Below are 21989 nucleotides of genomic sequence, written 5' to 3' on the forward strand. Positions count from 1 at the left end.
GGCACAGCCGTTCTTTTTTTTCTTGGACTCCGTCCTATCTAAATTTGGTTTAGTTAATAATATCAAAACTGCTGTCCTGGCGTTATATACCCATCTTTCTGCCGCTGTTTTCACGTCTGGGTTCCTCTCCAACTCTTTTACCATCACTAATGGGACTCGTCAGGGGTTCCCTCTCTCCCCACTAATTTTATCATTGGCAATGGAGCCTTTGGCATCATTGACATGGGGGATTGCAATCATCGTATTGGGCTCTTTGCAGATGATGTCCTTATTATATGTAGGGATCCTTTGGTCTCCTTACCTAGTATAATGGAGGATTTGAGTGCCTTTAGTGACATTTCATATTACAAAATTAATAATAGTAAATCACAGATCCTGGGATTAGGACTCTCTCCAAACATGATTCAAACTATCAAATCCCGCTTTCCTTTCCCTTGGGCCAAAGACTCAATTACATATTTAGGCATACAACTTACCTACCCCTGTGGCAATCTCTTTGAGGCCAATTATTCTACTTTATTAAAAACTTTGAAAAATAGTGTTGCCAACCTCCCGGCTATGGGTGTATCGTGGTTGGGGAGAGTGGCGGCCGTCAAAATGATGATTCTACCAAAAATATTATACACATTTAGATATGTCCCAATACACCTTCCTTATTGTTATTTAAGCAAAATCCAATCCATTCTAATGCGGTTTGTATGGGTTGGAAGGAGACCTAGAATCCAAATGAGCTCCCTTTTCCCACCCATTGCAGAGGGGGGTATAGGTTGTCCCTCAATTGTTCACTATTATAGAGCAACTTAAAAGCTTATGGCTTTACGACCCGTCTAAATTGTGGGTGGTAATGGAAACCTCACTTCTAGGAAAAATATCTATCAACCACATCCTTACTGCGGCTTATGTATTTAAGTCTGATTTTTCTTTTACGCATCCAACCCTGGGGGCCACACTTCAATGCTGGAACCATTATATTCTAAAACATAAATTATGCACTATTGATTTCCTCCATTCCCATATACTCACCCTAATGTCCCATATTCCTGAACTCAATGTAACGGGTTGGGTTTCTAGGGGTTTAAATTATATTACAGATATATGGGACGGAAATCTTTGTGTTCCTTTTGAAACACAACACAAAATGTTTGAAATTCCTCATAAGGAATTTTACAGATACCTCCAAATCCACCACGCATTGTTCTCTATTAAAGCACCCTTAGATGCAGTTGACTCAGAACTCATTAAATTGTTGTACAACACTAATCGAGTAGGACACAACATTTCTTGGAGTTATAGCTTTCTTCTTAAATCTACCTTATTACCTTCTACTGTATACAAAACTAGATGGGAAACTGATTTAAATAGCAATTTTTCTATCCATCAATGGAATAAAGCCCACTCTATCATACCCAAATTTTCTAGATGCATCAGTCATTTGGAAACGTCTAAAAAACAATTCTATAGGTGGTACCTAACTCCATGTCGTATAGCCCAGTTCTCGTCTAATACAGATGAATGCTGGAGATGCACTAATTCGGGCACGTTTATACACATATGGTGGAACTGCCCTCAGATACTTGCCTTTTGGAAGAAATTAGGTAGATTTCTATCTCAAATAAGTGGCCTCCCAATAATATTGAAACCTGCTTTGGCCCTTCTCAACATGAATATCGATAGGTACTCCTTTTTTCACAAAACCATTATACTCGATGCACTTATCACGACACGAAATTCCATCACTAAAAAATGGAAGACACCATTAGTCCCTACTATTAGAGAAATAGTGCAGGAAATAAATTTAAACTGCTGGCATGAATATAAGGTTTCCTGTGCCCTTAATACAGATTCTACCTTTCTATCTAGATGGGATGTATGGTTATCCAGCATCCACAACTAAACTGCAAATATGACACCTTTCCTAACTTTCTAGTAAGTCGGTTGAATTCTTCCTATTATAATCCATTTTTATTTGCTATTGTATGATATACTCTCAAATTGAAGCGAGTGAATATACATTGTTTATTCAGTTAATGTATTTTATTGTTAAAGGGTAGCTCCCACCATCCTATTTTTTTTTTTTTTTCTAGCCCCCCCCCCTGCTACGGCACTAGCCCGTTCACTCCTGCTCTTTTCCTGTGGTAGATCTAATCACTGACTCCTGCCATTCAGAGAATAGCAAGATTTATTGCTGGGGAAAGGATAATTTGAAAGAAAAGACAAGTTCAGTGTGTTTACAACAACACAGCATGCACACAGATAGTAAAAGGAATTGGCTGGCAGCCATTACACAGGGCCGCACTGACTGCTGAGAGCTGTAGTCTGGGCTGCTAGCAAGGAAAAAGAATAATTAGGAGACAACAGGGGCCACAGGAGCTGACAAAATCACATGGATCACTAGAGGAGACACAGAACAGGTTTTGTGATGGCTTTGGGGCATTTTTATTTTTCTTAACTTCCCCGGAGCACCCCTTTAAATCAAACATCCCACAGAGTCTTGTTAAATAGCTGAGACCTCATAAACAGCAATAGTGTCACAGCCTTGGTGTTTTACTTACAAAATCTAGTTCATAGTGGCCTAATGTAGGGGAATGTACATTACCAGCGTTGGTCTGCCACAGGATGGAAAGGTTCCCCTCTTCTAGTAGTTTAATGAAGCAAAATTTTCCTTATTCCTAGCAGCACAGTTTTGTCCCTCTTCTCCTCACAATCCAATACGTAAAGGGAAGTTTCATATACAATAAAGAGACCTCATATGAGTTTGTAAAGTGAAAGAATCAAGAAACACCATCTGCATTTTCTTGTACAAGCCTGGACGGTTCCTCATAGAACATAATAATATATAAATATGACAAGAAAACAACTTTTTGTAGTCAGCACTTCGAAAAGCTCTAAATGCCGAAAAAGTGTTAGAGCAATTTTATATCTTTTCAACCTGACTCATAAGCCGTGGTGGAAATGTCGCAGTGACCTTGTTAAAATGAATGTCTTCTCTTTCATGAATGAATTTTCGATTCTCTGCAAGTTGCTGAGCCTACAAGAAGACAAAGGGGACACTCTGCTGTGGAACTACTATTTCCAGCATAACCAGCAGATAAATATGGTTGTTATTTTTATGGAAATAAACAGATTTGTCTGCAATAGTATCATTTATAAAACTGAATTAATGGCAGTCTTGAGGGGAGGAGGTCTCCTGCTTGGGATCCAGAGCCACTAATAAGAAGCAGCTCTGGTGGTCCCTGCTCATCCATTTATTATATAGAAGGTCATCCATTTGTATGGCTGCATGTATTAATAATGCTAATGGCAATGTCTTTCAGAAAAATAGATGTTTGCTTTGGTTTTCTGCTGTCCAATGTGCAGTGATCAGCTGATCAACATGATCTCAATTCATATGGATAATCTGTAATATGAAAACTCCTTAAATTCAAGATGAAAACCAAAACATTCCAGCTTGGCAACCATACAGAGGTACATGCATATATGTGCTACACATACTATTTTAATGCAGAGCTTACAATTTCAGAGCTTTTTTAGTAGTCTTAAGCCCTATTATGGAGGGAACATTGAACAGTACCACTTTTAATATATTTAATATATCTAATTTATCTATTTATCTATTTAATTGCTGTTAAAATTCTCAACCTTTACGTTTTTTAATGTGATTGAAAAAACAGCCACTAGGTGGTTCTGTTCTGTTCCCTGCCGCAAGTCAAACAGTTAGTTTGGTCTCCTCCCGGCCTGGCAGGAGTCCAAACACAAGAAGCAGGGTCGGACATATCGCCTGTGCAGCCGGTTCAGCGGCACTGGGGCCCAGTGTGTGAGGAGGCCCTCTACCCTTTCATACTAGTGAGCACAGAAGCTGCACTTTACTACAGCACACAGATGCAGCCCAGAAGAACCTGGTGCTGAGCGGCAGCAGAAGTGAGGAGGAGGCACAACAGGGGCAGAAGACGTCCTCAGTGTAAGACTATGTTAGTCATAGCATAAAGAAAAACAACTGGGGTAGTGGAGGGGGGGGGGGATTGCTACCTGTCTGCACGGCCTGGCATTATAGGATGTGCAGCATTACTTTCTTTATGCTGTATATTCTCCACAGAGCTCCGTCCTGCTGTCGGGTCCTGAAGGAGGGGAGGGATTCACCGAGCACACAGCCTGCAGACATCACACAGCAGACGAAGAGTAGGAGATTGCCTGCAGAGCTGTCTGTGCCCCCTCCTCCACATGACTCTGCAACAATGGTCCTGACCCCCAGCACTGCCGCCCAGGGATTGAAGAAGCCATGTGAGGATCCTATCTGTGTCACAGAAAGTAGAAAGTTAGTATAGCTAGTGTATGAATATTTGTGTAAGGGGGTGTTTGTCTTATGTATGGGTGTGTTTGTGTATAGGTGTGTTGGTGCGTATCTCGTGAATAGGTGTGTGTGTGTTTCTTGTGTATAGGTGTGTGTGTATCTTGTGCATAGGTGTGTGTATCTTGTGTATAGGTGTGTGTGTCTTGTGTATACGTGTGTGTGTCTTGTGTATACGTGTGTGTGTCTTGTGTATAGGTGTGTGTGCATCTTGTGTATAGGTGTGTGTATCTTGTGTATAGGTGTGTGTGTATCTTGTGTATAGGTGTGTGTGTATCATGTGTATAGGTGTGTGTATCTTGTGTATTGGTGTGTGTGTATCTTGTGTATAGGTGTGTGTGTGTATTTTGTGTATAGGAGTGTGTATCTTGTGTATAGGTGTGTGTATCTTGTGTATAGGTGTGTGTATAGGTGTGTGGGTATCTTGTGTATAGGTGTGTATCTTGTGTATAAGTGTGTATCTTTTGTGTATAGGTGTGTGTGTATCTTGTGTTTAGGTGTGTATATTTTGTGTATAGGTTTGTGTATATCTATATATGGATGTGTGTGTCTTTGAGAAAGCATGTAATTGTTTTTTGAACATACTATAATTACAAGGCTGGGTTCACACTTGCATTAAGTGCCTCCATCACTGGTTCCGTCAAAGATACAAGATGAAATGTGCTATTTTATCACCCTGGTTGGTAAACAGTTTTTGCCAACCAGGATGCCTCAAGCTGTTGCAAAACTACAACTCTCTGTTCGGGCATGCTGGGAGTTGTAGTTTTGCAACAGCTGGAGGCACCCTGCTTGAGAAACACTAACGAGATCTGCTTGTGGGATGTTGGTCTGTGTACAGCGGCTTTATTCAGTATCGGTATGTTAGTATTATCCTATCACTATATGGTGGTGATTGTAGTGGTCATAGTGTGGCGCAATTATTTGTTCTTTCGATAGTGGTGAAATTGTGATCTAGGTCTGTGTAAAGTGGGTATTATTTATTCACTGTAGTAATATTATGTTGTCCTGTTATGGAGGCATTAATGTATGCCAATAAACCCCAATCCCTGCGAAAATCCCCTCGCATCATACCTGGTGAGTGGCGATGCGTACACCAAACACATCAATGTTATCTTACATTCACCACCTCTGATTTGAATTAAAAAAAAAATGGGGGCTGAAAATGTATTTTTTTCTCCGATGGTACTCACTTGGGGCTTAGGTGTGGCATACTAAAATAATGCCAACTGCTGTGTAGACAAAAATTCGGCCCTGCATCAGCCCCTCTGGTGGTCATGGTGATAATGCCTCAGTATAGTAATTTTATTCAGTATCAGTATGGTAATATTATCCTGTCATTATATGGTGGTAATGGTAGTGGTCATAGTGTTGCGCTATTGTCTGCCCATTGTATAGTGGTGTAACTGTCTGGCTGCATGTGCTGCTGAATGTCGCATGAGGCGCTAGGCCTCTTGTTTTTGCTACCACTTGCCAATGCCACCATATAGGTATTTAAACAGCAAAAAGTGGAAAACCTAGGATCTTCACAGAACAGCTACCTTCCCCCACTTTCTCCGCAATTTTCTGGGCTTGTCTCAGGCGCAAAAGGAACTAACTACAGCTCTGAGAAGCGCTACTTACCCCTCCGGCTTCCCCCTTCCCCCTGGTCTCCTCCAGACTGACTGCGTACAGCGCACACAATGACCTGATGCAGCGTGAGCTGTTGGGGACCAGCAGGGAAGGCGCTCACTTCGGGACACACCGGCGGACATGGAAAGCAGCAGAGCAGGAGAGGTAAGTTTTATTTATTTATTTTTAGTCTGATCTGAGGTCTTATGGGACTGTATGTCACTGTCTCAGAGCATTGATATTGGGGGGGGGGGGGCTGAATGAGCTGCAGCATATGGGGGGCCTTAATAAATAACAACTGATATTAGGGGGTCCTACTGAGCAACTGATATGGGTGGGGGCCCCCCTGAGCAAGTGACATATGGGGGTCCACCTGAGTATGTGACATATGTGGGAGGGGGGCTCCTGATCAATTGACGTATGAGAGGGGTGGGGAGCCCAGGCATATTCTTTGCACAGGGGCCCTCTGCTGTCTTCCCTGACAGGAAGTGCTTGTGGGGCATGGCGAGGCACAGCTCTCGCAAGCTTCAGTGATGTCGTGCCTGCTGGGGAACAAAACGTTCTCCTCCCGGCAGCTCACACAAGGGGAAAGGTATGATACAGAGCTTTTTAAAGCTTTAAAGCTTTATTTAGTAATGTGTGTATTTAATATAATGTATATTAGTACTTACCTTGGTAAGCCGGACTAGCAGGACGGATCTGCGCAACTTTCAAACACAAGCTAGGCCAGAAAACCTGTCAATCTCTAAGAGACTTTGCCTGTATAGAGACTGTTTCGTTTATGAAGCTTGCATAAAATCTTCAGTAAAAGTTCCAGCTGTTTTCAGCAAACTCTCCGGTTGTGGACATTCAGTTATTCCATACCTCCCTATTGCTCTTGGGAAGGGTGACGGTAGGACGGTAGCATTGCAGAGGAGCCCTCACCCTGGTGTCACGAATAGAAAGGGTTAATCAGACACCCTTTTATTACCACACAGCTACACCCCATATACCCTACTCCCCCAGGCTATCACATAGCTTTTTGGCATCCCATGAACAGGATACGAATGTATGCCTACAGCTGTTGCCACTAGTTAAAGTGTACTCCCCCTATGTAAAAGACTTTATCAATGTGTTACGAAGCACCATTTAAGTGTACCAAATCGTGTGGATGGTGTTGCGTGCAGAGAGTGCACGTGAAAAGTAAGGGGGTGAGGTGAAAATGTATTGGCTGCAGAAATGTGTAAAGTGAGAAGTGAATATATGCTGTGATCCGCTGGTCCGGTCAGCGATGCAAGAGTTAACCTGCTGTCGGAAAAGCGCGCGAAGAAAGCCCGCGCTGGGCCACGACCCGCCCCTGGGCGTGGCTATCAAGTAAATGTGTCGCAGCCAAAAGGGAACTTAAATTCACTGCTGTTGTTTCCGGGGGGACCGGAAGTCGGGGCTGCACCGATGACGTCCTTCCGGCCAGCAGCCATTTTGGAGAAGCCCATTATAAAAGGAGCCCTGCACAGCGACCTCTTCAGTCTGCACAAGGAACAGATGGAGAGTACAGACATGGCGGAGAGCAGCGTTCCACTAGGCTTGAGCACCAAGATGGCTCCAGAGCAGAGGAAAGTTGTGGCGGTCGCAGCCAAACTATTGCACGAGCTTGCCGACTGTCTGCAGCGGTTATCATTGGATGAAGAGGGGCCTGCAATCTTCCCTCCAGGCGCATCTTCACCGGTGAGACTGTCCCCTCACCACCGGACATGGGGTTCGTGGGCTGAGATCCCAACGGAGGAGTCTTCTGTAAGTACCACATCATTTTCTTCCTCCACCAGCACTGAGCCAGAAATACCCGTCTGCTTTGCCGAGTGCACAACCGCGCTCACCAAGATTGCCTAGATGGACCTTTGGGGATAAACTCGAAATGATCCAGTACATGCATGATGTTCTCCAACCCCTGCCTGGGAAGTCCCTTCCACCGATCCCTAAGGCACAGAGGGAAAGGGCCCGGCAGGAGGCCGAAATGCCCGAATTGATGGAAAAGCTAAAGGCCCGACACCGAGAACTTTATGCCCCCAAGTATGTTCATCTGCCTTATGAGGAGAGGATCCGTGTTACGATTCGGCAGGCTGGATGTGGATCCTCTGTGTCAACGAGGGATTGGCGTGGACCGTGTCGGTGGACCGGTTCTAGGGTTGCTACTGGTTTTCACCAGAGCCCGCCGCAAAGCGGGATGGTCTTGCTGCGGCGGTAGCAACCAGGTCGTAACCACCGGCAACGGCTCAACCTCGCTGACTGCTGAGAAGGCGTGGGACAGAAGGACTAGGCAGAGGCAAGGACAGACGTAGCAGAAGGTCGGGGCAGGCGGCAAGGTTCGTAGTCAATGAGGATAGCAGAAGATCTGGAACTCAGGCTTTGGACAACACTAAACGCTTTCTCTGGCACAAGGCAACAAGATCCGGCAAGGAAGTGCAGGGGAAGTGAGGTAATATAGCCAGGGAGCAGGTGGAAGCTAATTAGGCTGATTGGGCCAGGCACCAATCATTGGTGCACTGGCCCTTTAAACCTTAGAGAGCTGGTGCGCGCGCGCCCTAGAGAGCGGAGCCGCGCGCCAGAACATGACAGCGGGGACCAGGACGGGTAAGTGACTTGGGATGCGATTCGCGAGCGGGCGCGTCCCGCTATGCGAATCGCATCCCCGCCGGCAATGTCAGTGCAGCGCTCCCGGTCAGCAGGTCTGACCGGGGCGCTGCAGAGAGAGAGACACCGCGAGCGCTCCGGGGAGGAGCAGGGACCCGGAGCGCTCGGCGTAACAATCCGCTACCAAGAAAACACCAAAGAAATGGAGGCACTCTATATTCGCATGTGGGACTATCCCCGAGAAGGGGAGAAGCCCTTGGAACGTCGCAGAGCAACAGTGGCCAAGTTCGACAAGGTCAGAGGTTATGGTACCCTCAACGATTGCCACACTGGCTATACCATCCTCGTAAACCGGCAAGCTGTACAGAGGACATACATCAACAAAAAGTTCCATTCCATGGAGGTGGGTGAGATAGTGGAATACACACCCGTCCAGGGCCTGCGAGGAGAGTGGGCTGCCGCAGTCACCAGACCAGCAGTTCCAACTCAGCTTCCTTTCAAGTATTTTCCATCCACTGATTGGGAGGCGGACCCCTTCCAGCTGAGGTCGGAATGGCCTGCTCCTGATGCTTCCATCTACAAGCCTGAGGAGGAGTTTCTACAGCAGCAGCCACTTCCTTCTGTTTCCTGCAAAGTGCCCAGGCCTACTCCTACCAAGGAGGTTTGGCCTAAACTGTGGGCACCAACCTCAGTACCTAGGCCTACTCCCAGCACAGAGGTTTGGCCTACCCACCATGTACCAACGAAAGTGCTGTGGCCCACTCCCGACGAGGAGATGGGGCCGACTCAACCAGCGCCAACTATTGATCTTAACCCTACAGTGTCCCACTCTACCCTCACTAATGTGGTGTAGTGTGGAATTCTTTGCCTGGTTCTGATGTTGAGAGGGGTAGAGGTTCCAGAAGAGGAGCAGGGCGACACCGCAAGAGTTTCTTCTGAAGTGTGACATTCATGTTTTTCTAAAGTTTTGTCTTCACAGACTTTTCTGCAACGTATAAGAAGTGTCCCTAGCAGGACTATGCTAAGACTGTTCTAGTTGAAACCGTAACCATTAAGCTTTTGTGCCTGGTCCTTAGACTAAGAGACTCCTAGTTGTAGGAGATTCGTAAGTGTGTGCCCGGCTAAACAGTGATAGCCGTGATCTGTGGACTCTTAGTGCAGGTGGACTGATGATCCTTGCACGTCTGTTTACGTTTAATGTTGGGTAGTTGGCCAGGGTACTCTCCGCTGACCCAGACTCTACATGGGTTCAGTGACTTTTGTCTGGTTTCATGGAAGGTTTCCATATGGGGCCAATTTCTTTACCGCAGTCTACTGTGAATGTGATAATCTTTTGTATGCTAACTCTGATCCAGATTGTGTTTCTTTATTGTTAAAAGCTGAGTTGGACAAAGGTTGGCCCCTTTTAGTTTCCCCCTTTTGAGAGTTGGAGGGTGAACCCTATAGGTGTGGTGATTGGTAAATTCAATAATAAAAAACGTCTCGTCTACGACCTGTCCACACCTTATTCCTCCAGAGTGTCTTGCTTGAATTTGGCATGAAATATGCTTCTATCGATGAGGCTATCCAGATTATTCTTCAATTAGGTCCCGGTACCTGGCTGTCCAAAGCAGATATCTTGGACGCTTTTAAGTTGTTACCAGTGAAAAAAGACCTATGGAAATGGTACGGGGTGAAGTGGTTGGGTCAATATTATTTCACTAATAAATTGACGTTCGGGTCTAAAAACAGCCCATGGCTGTTTGACCAACTCGCTAAGGCTTTCCACTGGGCTTTGTAGCATGAGTCAGGTTGTAATTTTGTTATTCATTATTTAGATGACTTTTTACTTTTAGAACCTCCAAACGGGGTGCCCTCAAATCTGGTTGCGTTGCAGGAGTTATTTGCTCAGTTGGGAGTACCTGTATCCCCCAAAAAGACAGAAGGACCTTCTTTAGAGTTGGTTTTTCTAGGCATCATTCTAGATACTGTCCACATGCAGGCCAGGCTGCCTCCAGATTAACTTCAAAGAGTTAAAGCTACTATCCATAAGTTTGCAAAGTCTCAGGTTGCGTCTAAGGCTGAGCTACAGAGCCTACTGGGCATGATGGCATTTGTCATGCGGATTATTCCGCATGGCAGATCTTTTATTTCCAGGTTGCTTACGCTTCTGCCAACCGCACCTCAGCAAGACAGTGTTGTGCATCTAGGTAAGGACGCTCTTGCCCATTTAGTGATGTAGGATTCTTTTCTCTCCCACTGGAATTACATTTCTTTTTTTTTACACCAGCTGCTTCTGATTCATCACCACAGGTCTTCACAGACGCCTCAAACCAGATAGGTTTTTCCACCATCTATGGTACCCATTGGCTGGCAGCCCATTGGCCAGAAGAAGTGCTTAATACCCATGGTTTTAGCTGCACTTCGGCCCTTTTTGAGATTTACCCCATTGTGGCAGCGTCAGTAGTATGGGGGTAGCATCTGGGCTAATACTACAGCCACCTTTTTTGTGATAATACAGCTACTGTGGAAATACTTAATAAAGGTAGATCTGCATCAGGTCATGGGTTTTGTTAGGAAGTTTGTGTTGTTATCCTTAGAGCATGGTTTTCATTTTTTTTCATATCATATCCCTGGCATCAGTAAATTGCCAGCGGATGCCTTGTCTAAGCTTAATTTTAGTGCTTTCTTCGAGGTAAAGCTGGAGGCAGATGTCGAGGGTACCCCAGAGAGGCCCCACTGGATTCTGAAACTGGACTAGCCTACTTTTCAGAAGTCTCAAAAACCCTCGTAGCAGGCTCATTAGCTCCTTTTCTGAAATCAGGGTCACTCTTTAGATTTCATTGCCTCCCTATTAGCTTTTGTTGGTTTTTGCCATTCTCAACTTAAGTTGTCCCATAGTTCCATTAAATTACACTTGGCTGGTATACAGCATTTTACCTCCCTAGTCCATCCAGATAGGCCCTCACTAGTTTTCAGTGTCCATCCTATTAAAGTAGCTTTGAAGGGTATAATTAAGAATAGCCCACCTAGGTGTCCTACATGCCAGCCAGTCTCGGGCATTTGTTCAGACAGATGTCAGATCTCTTGGACTCCGGTCATTCTGGTTTTCCCTCTAGTTTAATAAACAAATCTGCCATTTACCTCGCCTTCTATGGCTTCCTCAGACCCAGAGAGTTTATATGCCAGCAGTAAGAGTCTTACCAGGGCACAACTGAGTTGGCAGGGCGGTCATTATGTACTGTCTTTGTTATGTACTAAAATGTCTAAATCATGTGCTGACATTAAGTTTTTTTGTACAAACTATAAATGGTGCCCAGTTACTGTGTCGAACTCATTGCTGCAGTCTGTAGTATATTTGTCAAACGACAGCCCGTTGTTACCTTTCCCTGTGTCTGCATTATCCACCAGCTCTTTTGTCAAGTATGTGCGGGTATTGGTCAGGTCCATAGGCCTGGATCCTTCTACCATATCAGGGAATTCTTCTCACATTGGGGCGGCCTCAGCTAACTCAAAACATTCATATTATTAAAAAGTTGTGTAGATGGGACTCTGTGTGTTATTCTAGATAAATTCTCAATCCGCATGTAGAAATGTTGAATTATTTTCAGTTTCTTGCTTTGTAATCTGTTAAATTAACTCCTTAAGGACTCAGGGCGTACATGTACGTCCTGAGTCCGCTCCCGTTCTATAACGCGGGGCCACAGCGCCATAGTGGGTCAGGCCCGGCCGGTGCCGCATGCTATTAACCCTTTAGAGGCGGCGTTCAAAGTTGAACGCCGCGTCTAAAGTGAAAGAAAACCATTTACGGTTAGCTCAGGGGGCTGTTCGGGATCGCCGTGGCAAAATCGTGGCATCCCAAACAGCTGTAGGACAGCAGGAGGGTCCCCATACCTGCCTACTGGTGTCTGATGGCCGAATGACTGCTCAGTGCCTGAGATCCAGGCATGAGCAGTCAAGCGGCAGAATCATTGATCAATGGTTTCCTATGAGAAACCATTGATCAATGTGAAAGATCAATGTGTGCAGTGTTATAGCCCCCTATGGGAGCTATAACATTGCAAAAAAAAAGTGGGAAAATAAAGTGAATATAGATCATTTAACCCTTTCCCTAATAAAAGTTTGAATCACCCCCCTTTTCCCATTTAAAAATAAAACAGTGTAAATAAAAAAAACATATGTGGTATCACCGCATGCGGAAATGTCCGAATTATAAAAATATATTGTTAATTAAACCGCATGGTCAATGGCCAAATGGCCAAAAAATTCCAAAGTCCAAAATAGCGTATTTTTGGTCACTTATTATATCATGAAAAAATGAATAAAAAGTGATCAAAATAAAAATACAATACAAAAATGGTGCTGCTAAAAACTTCAGATCACGGGGCAAAAAATAAGCCCTCATACCACCCCGTATGGGGAAAAATAAAAAAGTTATAGGGGTCAGAAGATGACAATTTTAAACGTATAAATTTTCCTGCATGAAGTTATGATTTTTTCCAGAAGTACGACAAAATCGAACCTACATAAATAGGGTATCATTTTAATCATATGGACCTACAGAATAAAGATAAGGTGTCAATGCTGAATACTGAAAAATTTACGTCGAAGAAACAGAAGCCCACAAAAGTTACAAAATGGCATTTTCTCTTCAATTTTGGCACAAAATGATTTTTTTTTTCCGCTTCACCGTAGATTTTTGGGTAAAATGACTGATGCCATTACAAAGTAGAATTGGTGGAGCAAAAAATAAGTCAAAAGCAAAAAACGTTAACCAGCTCACCCCTCCTATATGGAAAGCATGTTTGGCAGCATCAGCGTGGAATGAGTGTAGGAAGTGTAGGAAATCACTAGAGCCGGGTCTCCAGGTGTGTAACTCCAAGAAAAGAACAGGATATCCGCCTCCCAATAGAAAAGTTAAAAGTCTGACTTTAATGAAAATTCATATTAAAAGCAAATAGGTGGAAAAATGTGAATGAAAAATGTAAAGGGTTATGATTTTTTAAAGGTAAGGAGGAAAAAACAAAAGTGGAAAAACGCTCAGTCCTTAAGGGGTTAAAATCTGTTTTCCCCTGCCTACTGTGGTGTTATTTTTTTGCCCTCTATAGGTGTGCCCTCGGGCAGGGCCGGATCATCATTGGCACTCATGGAGCACCTGCTCCGGGCCCCCTGTCACATCCAGGACATCCCAGCGGGCTGCTTAGTAGCGGATCGGGGCCCCCGATAGCCCGGCCGCGGCCATTTTAAAACAGTGACCAGTGGCGGCTCCTGTGGGCCCAACCCGGACTCCTCCTGCTTTTTCTATATTTCATATTTCCTTACCTGGCCGCGCTCGGCAGGCTCAAGTGATGCATCGGGTCATGTGGGCTGTGACGAGTGACGTCTCCTGCGGCTCCTCTGCACAGTGTCAGGGACGTCACTCCTCATACCCCTCCAGGGGGGTAATGATGAGCGGGGGGGGGGGGGGGGTAATGATGAGGGGGAATGATGAGGGGGGGATTATGAACAGGGGGGGGATGATGAGCAGGGGGGGTAATGATGATCAGGGGGGTAATGATGAGGGGGGAATGATGAGGGGGGGAATAATGAGGGGGGGAATGATGAGGGGGGATTATGAACAGGGGGGATGATGAGCAGGGGCGGAATGATGAGCAGGGGGGTGGAATGATGAGCAGGGGGGGATGATGAGCAGGGGTGGAATGATGAGCAGGGGGGTGGAATGATGAGCGGGGGGGATGATGAGCAGGGGGATGGAATGATGAGCAGGGGGGTGGAATGATGAGCAGGGGTGGTGGAATGATGAGCAGGGGTGGTGGAATGATGAGCAGGGGGGGTGGAATGATGAGCAGGGGGGTGAAATGATGAGCAGGGGGGGTGGAATGATGAGCAGGGGGGATTGATGAGCAGGGTGGAATGATGAGCAGGGTGGGGGAATGATGAGCGGGGGGGGATGATGAGCGGGGGGGATGATGAGCGGGTGGGGTGATGAGCGGGGGGAATGATGAGCGGGGGGGATGATGAACAGGGGGGGATGATGAGCAGGGGAAGTAATGATGAGCAGGGGGGAATGATGAGGGGGGAATGATGAGGGGGGATGATGAGCAGGGGGATGTCGAGCAGGGGGCGGATGATGAGCAGGGGTGGAATGATGAGCAGGGGGGGTGGAATGATGAGCAGGGGGGATGATGAGCAGGGGTGGAATGATGAGCAGGGGGGGTGGAATGATGAGCAGGGGGGTGGAATGATGAGCAGGGGGGATTATGAGCAGGGGGGTGGAATGATGAGCAGGGAGGGCGGAATGATGAGCAGGGGTGGTGGAATGATGAGAAGGGGGGTGGAATGATGAGCAGGGGGGGATTGATGAGCAGGGGGGAATGATGAGCAGGGGGGAATGATGAGCAGGGGGGAATGATGAGCAAGGTGGGGGAATGGTGAACAGGAGGGAATGATGAGCAGGGGGGATGATGAGCGGGGGGGATGATGAGCGGGGGGGATGATGAGCGGGGGGGATGATGAGTGGGGGGGATGATGAGCAGGGGGATGATGAGCGGGGGGATGATGAGTGGGGGGGATGATGAGCGGGGGATGATGAGCGGGGGGGAATGATGAGCGGGGGGAATGATGAGCGGGGGGGATGATGAGCAGAGGGGGGATGATGAGCAGTGGGGGATGATGAGCAGGGGAAAACACAGTCTCTTGAAGGGTTATAATGATTGTTGTCTTTATACAGTGGACGAGGATCGGCTGGCAGAGTGAGGAACCAATGAAGTCCAGGCGTCGAACTTTACAGAGGAAGATGGAGCTGGAAGAAGACCTGGCGTCTGGACCAGATGAAGAAGAAAAGGAAAGACAACAGAGAAGACGTCTCCTGTGAGTCATTTTATATTTGTGTATTCTCCTGACTGTCCCATTAGCTTTCTTGTCACTTCTAAGTTTTGCAGTAATAATGGATGACACTGTATATGAGGCTCCAGCTGTTACATAACTACAACTCCTATAATGCCTGAAGCCCTCCAGACATAATGGGGGTTGTAGCTTTGCAACAGCTGCAAAGAGTGACCTGAACTAAAGTGATTTTAGACCATGCAGCCCGTTTTATTTTAACGGGGCCTGACTCCTGTTCCATTCAGTGGAAGGGAAGGGGGACTGTCGGGGGGGGGGACTGTCGTGGGGGGGGGGGCATCATAATGAAGTGCTCCATCTTCCAGGCAGCCTTAATCTGGCCCTGCCCTCGGGGACGGCTTATGGCACACATCTAGCCGCTTGTTGTTTGGTGTTGGTTTGCACTAGCATGTTTCCTCTTCTGGTAGCCACGACCACAAGTAATTAGGCCTGGAACAGGCCGTGTTTGTGGGAGTGGCGGAGGCCTATTTAACTCCTTCCCTATTCTGGGCGTATACTGCCTGGTGCTACCCGCCCTTCCTCCCTTTTCCTTATTTATGCTACATGGGTATGCCCTCTATAGGTATGCCGGGAACAGTTTATGGCACACATCTAGCCACTAGTTGTTTGGTGTTGGTTTGTCACTAGTATCTATCTCCTCTTCTGGTAGCCACAACCACAAATACTCTTTAAGTTTCCCGTTAACGGCAGTGTCTGTTGTGCTCCGATCCATTTCCTGTGCTAAAAAAAAGTGCTGAAAAGACCCAGGACAGGGCGGATGCACCCGTCAATGTGAACTTAGCCTTATACTTACATATGCATATATGAATGTACAATACATATTACGCTATGTTCCATTAAATTGCTTCTATATTGTGCTTGTTTTTGTATATATTGTGTTCTGAATTGTCAGTAGTTTTTTTTTTTGCATTATATTCATTCATTCATAAGGTTTTTTTTTTTTTTTTTTTGCTGTATTTGTATTTTCACTTTCTGTGAGGCTGACAGAGATAGCCAAGTGCTTGACTATCTTTGGTACTCTAATAGTGAGTGCATGGAGTGGCAGTGTGCATGGTTGACTGACACTCCTTACACACAAGGCAGATAAGGGCCCCTGTTCTTGTGATTGAAGGGCACTAGAAATAGGACACGCACTGATTAGATCTGGAATATCTCAGTGATAGGAAGAAGAGGGTGAGTATCAATGGAACTTACTCTGGTTGGGTGACAGTTTCAAGTGGGGTACCGCAGAAGTCATTACTGTGTCCACTTCTTTTCAATATGTTTATTAATGACCTTGTTGATGGATTACAAAGTAACATTTCTATATTTGCAGATAAAACTAAACTGGGTAGGGTGATTACCACAGAGGATGATAACATGCAAGGTTATGCACTTGGGCAGTAAAAACAAAATGTACAATTATTAAGACACTAGGTCAAACTTCTACCGAAAAATTTTTGGGGTACTGGTGGACAGTAAACTCGACTTTAACAATCAATGCCAGGCAACGGCATAACAAAGTCATAGGATGTATAAAGAGAGGCATAGAGGCTCGGGACAGGAACATAGTTTAGCCGCTGTATGAATCACTAGTCAGACGACATGTGGAGTATTGTGTCCAATTTTTGGCACCTGTATATAAAAAAGACATGGCTGAACTGGAGAGGGTACAGAGGAGGGTGACAAAGATAATTAATGGTATGGAAGGATCACAGGACCAAGACAGGTTATCAAGCTTGGAATTATTTCATTTAGAAAAAAGACGTCTTAGGGGCCATCTGATTATAATGTACATATATATGAATGGACAGTACAGAGATCTTTCTAGTGATCTTTTTATATCCAGGCTGGTAACTATGACAAGGGGCATCCTCTATGTCTAGAGGAAATAAGGTTTCACTATAATCACAGACAGAGAATCTTTACTGTAAGAGCAGTGAGACTATGGAACGCTCTGTCACATGATGTTGTGATGTCTGACTCAATATAAAGTTCAATGGGGGGCTGGATATTTTTCTAGAGAGTAATAATATTACAGGTTATGGAGACTAGATTTTTGTGGATAGAATGTTTATCCAGGGATTTATTCTGATCGCCATATTGGGATCAGGAAGGGGCAATTGGCTTTAGCCTCATGGGGGGTTTTCGCCTTCCTCTGGATGAACACAGTAGGGTTTAGGTTGAACTCGATGGACTCTTGTCTTTTTTCAACCTTACTAACTATGTTACTAGATACCTATCACCAATACTGAAAATAGGTGATAACTTTTAATCTTGGGATCATACTCACACCTCCTGTTATGGTCATGCTTTAGGTTTAGGTTCAAAAATGTTCCCAACTTACACCCGGAATGTGTCCAAAGGGTATGATGGGTCAGATATATGCCAAATCCACACCCTTATGTCATACAATTGGGTGTTATGCATTTGTATACTTTTCCCCCCTATATTAAGACTACATACTATAAAGTACAGGGGATACACATTTTTTTAAATTGTAATATTTTCTTTGACTAAAAAACATGGCTCGAAAAAGTATTCCCATCACAAAAAGATCTATATATGCAATGTCTTACAAGGGCGTTGTTCCCACCTGTTTAACCTAATTTATAAGAATATCCACACGCAGAATCATCATTATGTGGATCACTGGTTGATGCCAAAGCTTCATTCAGATCTCAGCCACTAGATAGCACTTCGTCACCCTCCACCTTCAGCCCACTTGATGGTTATCAGAACAGACATTTTTTCTTTATTTCCACAGATACAAGCATGTTTATTATTCATGGCATAGTCTAGAGGTAGGAATTGCTTTTATCTGTTTTACAGGCAGTTTAAACATTACACCTTGTGAGCTAAACTGAATCAAATCAGCATTTCATTCCAGTCCACGTAATTAAACAACAGATTATAGATGTCCCTATTTTCATTGCAGCTGAGATAACCTTTCCATATTGACAATGAAATATCCTCTGGGCTTCTTTCTCTGCGAATATAAAGAGTCCTCCATCTCATTCACCATTTTGAGCTGCATTCAAAAAAGCAGCCAGAGGCCTTATTGAGAGCTATATTTTACAGAAGACATGTCTCCAATTTTTCCAGTTTTCTCCATTTTAATTAGCAATATGGCATCAGGTTCTCCTAAAGCACATGTTGTCTTAAAAATGCTAAAGAAAAGCTCTAAACTATGCCTAGCATCCAACTGAAAAGGACCTTTAAAAGGGGTACTTCGCTGCCCCAGCATTCAGAACATTTTTTTACAAACGCTTGGAGTGAGTGACAGGGGTCGTCCCGTCACGGCCATGCCACACCCCCTCCCATAGACTTGCATTAAGGGTGCATGGTGTGACATCACAAGGGGCGTGGCTGTGACGTCACGACCCCCAGTGCCCGCACCCAGAGTTCTAAATGCCTGGAGCTGCACAGAGATCGCGGGGGTCCCAGCACCATAGTAGCATAGGTCCATACCATTCACAGATGATGGTCACAGCTCCTATCTGTAAGTAAGATAACTGTAACAGTAACGCCTGCACAGGTCACAAAGCATACCTAGAACACTCTCCCATAAAAGTCAGTAAGTCTGTTCCAAACTATAGGTTCCTATGGTCCCTGTGGCTACTGTAAAGCATATTTCTAAATGTAAAGCATATTTCCTAAATTTAAGCAGAAAATAGCGTTAAATAAATCTATAAACAAACATAAATGAAATATTAGAAATAGAATATACATCAGTATCTGGTTTAATAAGAAAAAATATTGGCAATAAATTCCCTTTGAGAAATGATTTCTTCGGTTCTTCTGGATATTTATGTCCTTTGTACAAGACACAACACTTGACTAACCAAGCACAATTTTAGAGCATAATTTTAGCTGTATGCAGAAAACATCAATTCTCAACAAATCTTTATTGCATCAACAAATTATGGCACGCCAGATGGTGCGTGACCTGTAAAAAGTATTTAGAGAGTTCAGAAAGTGATTAGGATTTGTTCATCTCAAGAATTAGGAAGACATGGCTGTTGAAGCGGTAACATAGTATTATAGATCTCTGTTTATGAAACTTTTCTTCAAGATAAAGGGTTTTATGGTCTTATATTACCTGTATAAATGAAAGATAGAAGATGCCAGTTCAGGATTAAGGGGCACAATGAGAAATTTTGCCTCTTTGTTTTAAAGGAGTAAAGGAGTACTCTGCCCCTAGACATCTTATCCCTATCCAAAGGGTAGAGAATAAGATGTCTGATCATGGGGGGTCTGGCCGCTGAGAACCCACGACTAAATGCCATTTCTCCTGCTCTGGACAGTTCCTGATGCAGGCATCAGGTGTCAGCAGAGAGCACTGTGGACAAGACAAAAAAGAAATTCAAAAAGAAAATAATTTCCACTGTAGCATACAGCTGCTAATAAGTACAGGAAGGGTAAAGATTTTTTAATAGAAGTAATTTACAAATCTGTTTAACTTTCTGGCACCAGTTGATTAAAAAAAAAATGTTTTTCATCAGAGTACCCCTTTAAACTCCCTCATTGTATTTGCAGCGACCACTTCTTCAGGAAGGCTATTCCATGCATCCACTACTCTCTCAGTAAAGTAATACTTCCTCATATTACTTTTAAACCTTTTTTCCTCTAATTCAAAACAATTTCCTCTTGTAGTTTTTCTTCTTTTAAATATGCCGTCCTCCTTTACATATGTAAAAGTTTCTATCATATCCCCTCAGTAGCATTGCTATTGGGGGGCGGACTGCACCGGGTGACACCCCCCAAGTGGGTGACACCATCAAGCGGGAAGTAATCCCACTATGGTGGCACCCAGCAACGCAAGCAAGTATACTGCCTCTTGGAACACAGAGGCAGTACACTAGAATGGTGGAGCGGGAACTCCCGCTCCGCCATTCACTTACACGCTGCAGACACTTCATGCTTGCAGCTTGTGAGCCGCATGTACGCGATCCCCGGCAGGCCAGCGCGATGATGTGATGTCATTGCGCCTGCAGGAGATCCCGTCCCCGTGGCTCACATGCTGCAAGCCAGAAGCAAGGGAAAGACCTGCTCATATGAACGAGGATTAGGTGAGTATAATTATCTGTTTTTTTTTACTATGTTTGGGGCACTATGGGGATATTATACAGGGGGCATTATATCTTAGGGGCACAGGACAGGGAGCATTTAATGTAAGGGGCACAGAACAGGGGGCATTTTATGTCAGTGGCACAGAACAAGGGGCATTACAGTATATGTGAGGGGCACAGGACAGGTGGCATTATAAGCGAGGGGCACATGACGGGGCATTATATGAGAGGGGAATATGACAGGGGGCATTATAAGTGATGGGCACATCACAGGGGGCATTATATGTGAGGGGCAAATATGATGGGGCATTATATGTGAGGGACACAGGACAGGGGGCATTATATGTGGTACATGACAGGGAGAATTATATGTAAGGGGCACAGGGTTACGTGGGGGGAGGACAAGGGCATTAATATTATATGTGGGGGAACAGGACAAAGGGAATTATTGTGTGGGGAAACAGGACGAGCCATTATTATGTGGGGGTATCAGGACGGTGCATAATTATTAAGTGTGGGCACAGGAGAGGGGGCATTATTATTATGTTGGGGTCACAGGACAGGGGGCATTAATATGATGAGGGCACAGGACAAGGTGCAGTGTGTGGTAGTATTATATTCAGAGGGTACAGTATGTTCCAGTATTATATTTAGAGGGTACAGTGTGTGGCAGTATTTTATTTAGAAGGTACAATGTGTGGTAGTATTATATTCCGAGGGTACAGTGTGTGGCTGTATTATACTCAAAGAGTGCAGTGTGTGATAGTATTACATCCAGAGGGTACAGTGTGTGGCAGTGTTATATTCAGAGGGTACATTGTATGGCAATATTATATTGAGAGGGTACAGTGTGTAGCAGTATTATATTCTGAGAGAGCAGTGTGTAGCAGGGTTACAATGATTATTGTTTTCATATAAAGGATCAGAATGTGCTGACATAGTGAGGAGTCATTTGGGCATCACGTTCTGCAGAGAGAAGATTTTGCTGGATAAAGCGGTATGTACCATCTTTTTTTTTTTTATTAAAGAATTTTTCTTTAAAACAGATCTGAATTAGATAAGGGAAGACTATAGAGAAGACGTCACCTGTACCACTGGCGTCTGTCACAACAGGGTAAGAACATTTCTTTGGGGGTGGGGGGTTTGAGTATGGGGTGAAACCATTTTTTACCGCACCGGGTGACACCAACCCTAGCAATGTCACTGTTTCTCCCCTGTCTCGTCTTTCTTCCAAGCTATACATATTAAGGTTCTTTAACCTTTCCTGTTTTATTATAGTCCATGGACTAGTTTAGTAGCTCTTCTCTGAACTCTAGAGTATCTATATCCTTCTGAAGTTACGGCCTCCAGTACTGCACCCAATACTCCAAGTGAGGTCTCAGCAGTAACCTGAACAGCGATAGGAGCACTTCCCTCTCTGCTGATAATACCTCTCCCTATTTACCCAAGCATTCTGCTAGCACTTCCTGCTGCTCTATGACATTATCTGTCTACCT

This window comes from Hyla sarda, chromosome 4 (genome assembly GCF_029499605.1).
Source record: "Hyla sarda isolate aHylSar1 chromosome 4, aHylSar1.hap1, whole genome shotgun sequence".
Classification (NCBI taxonomy): domain Eukaryota; kingdom Metazoa; phylum Chordata; class Amphibia; order Anura; family Hylidae; genus Hyla; species Hyla sarda.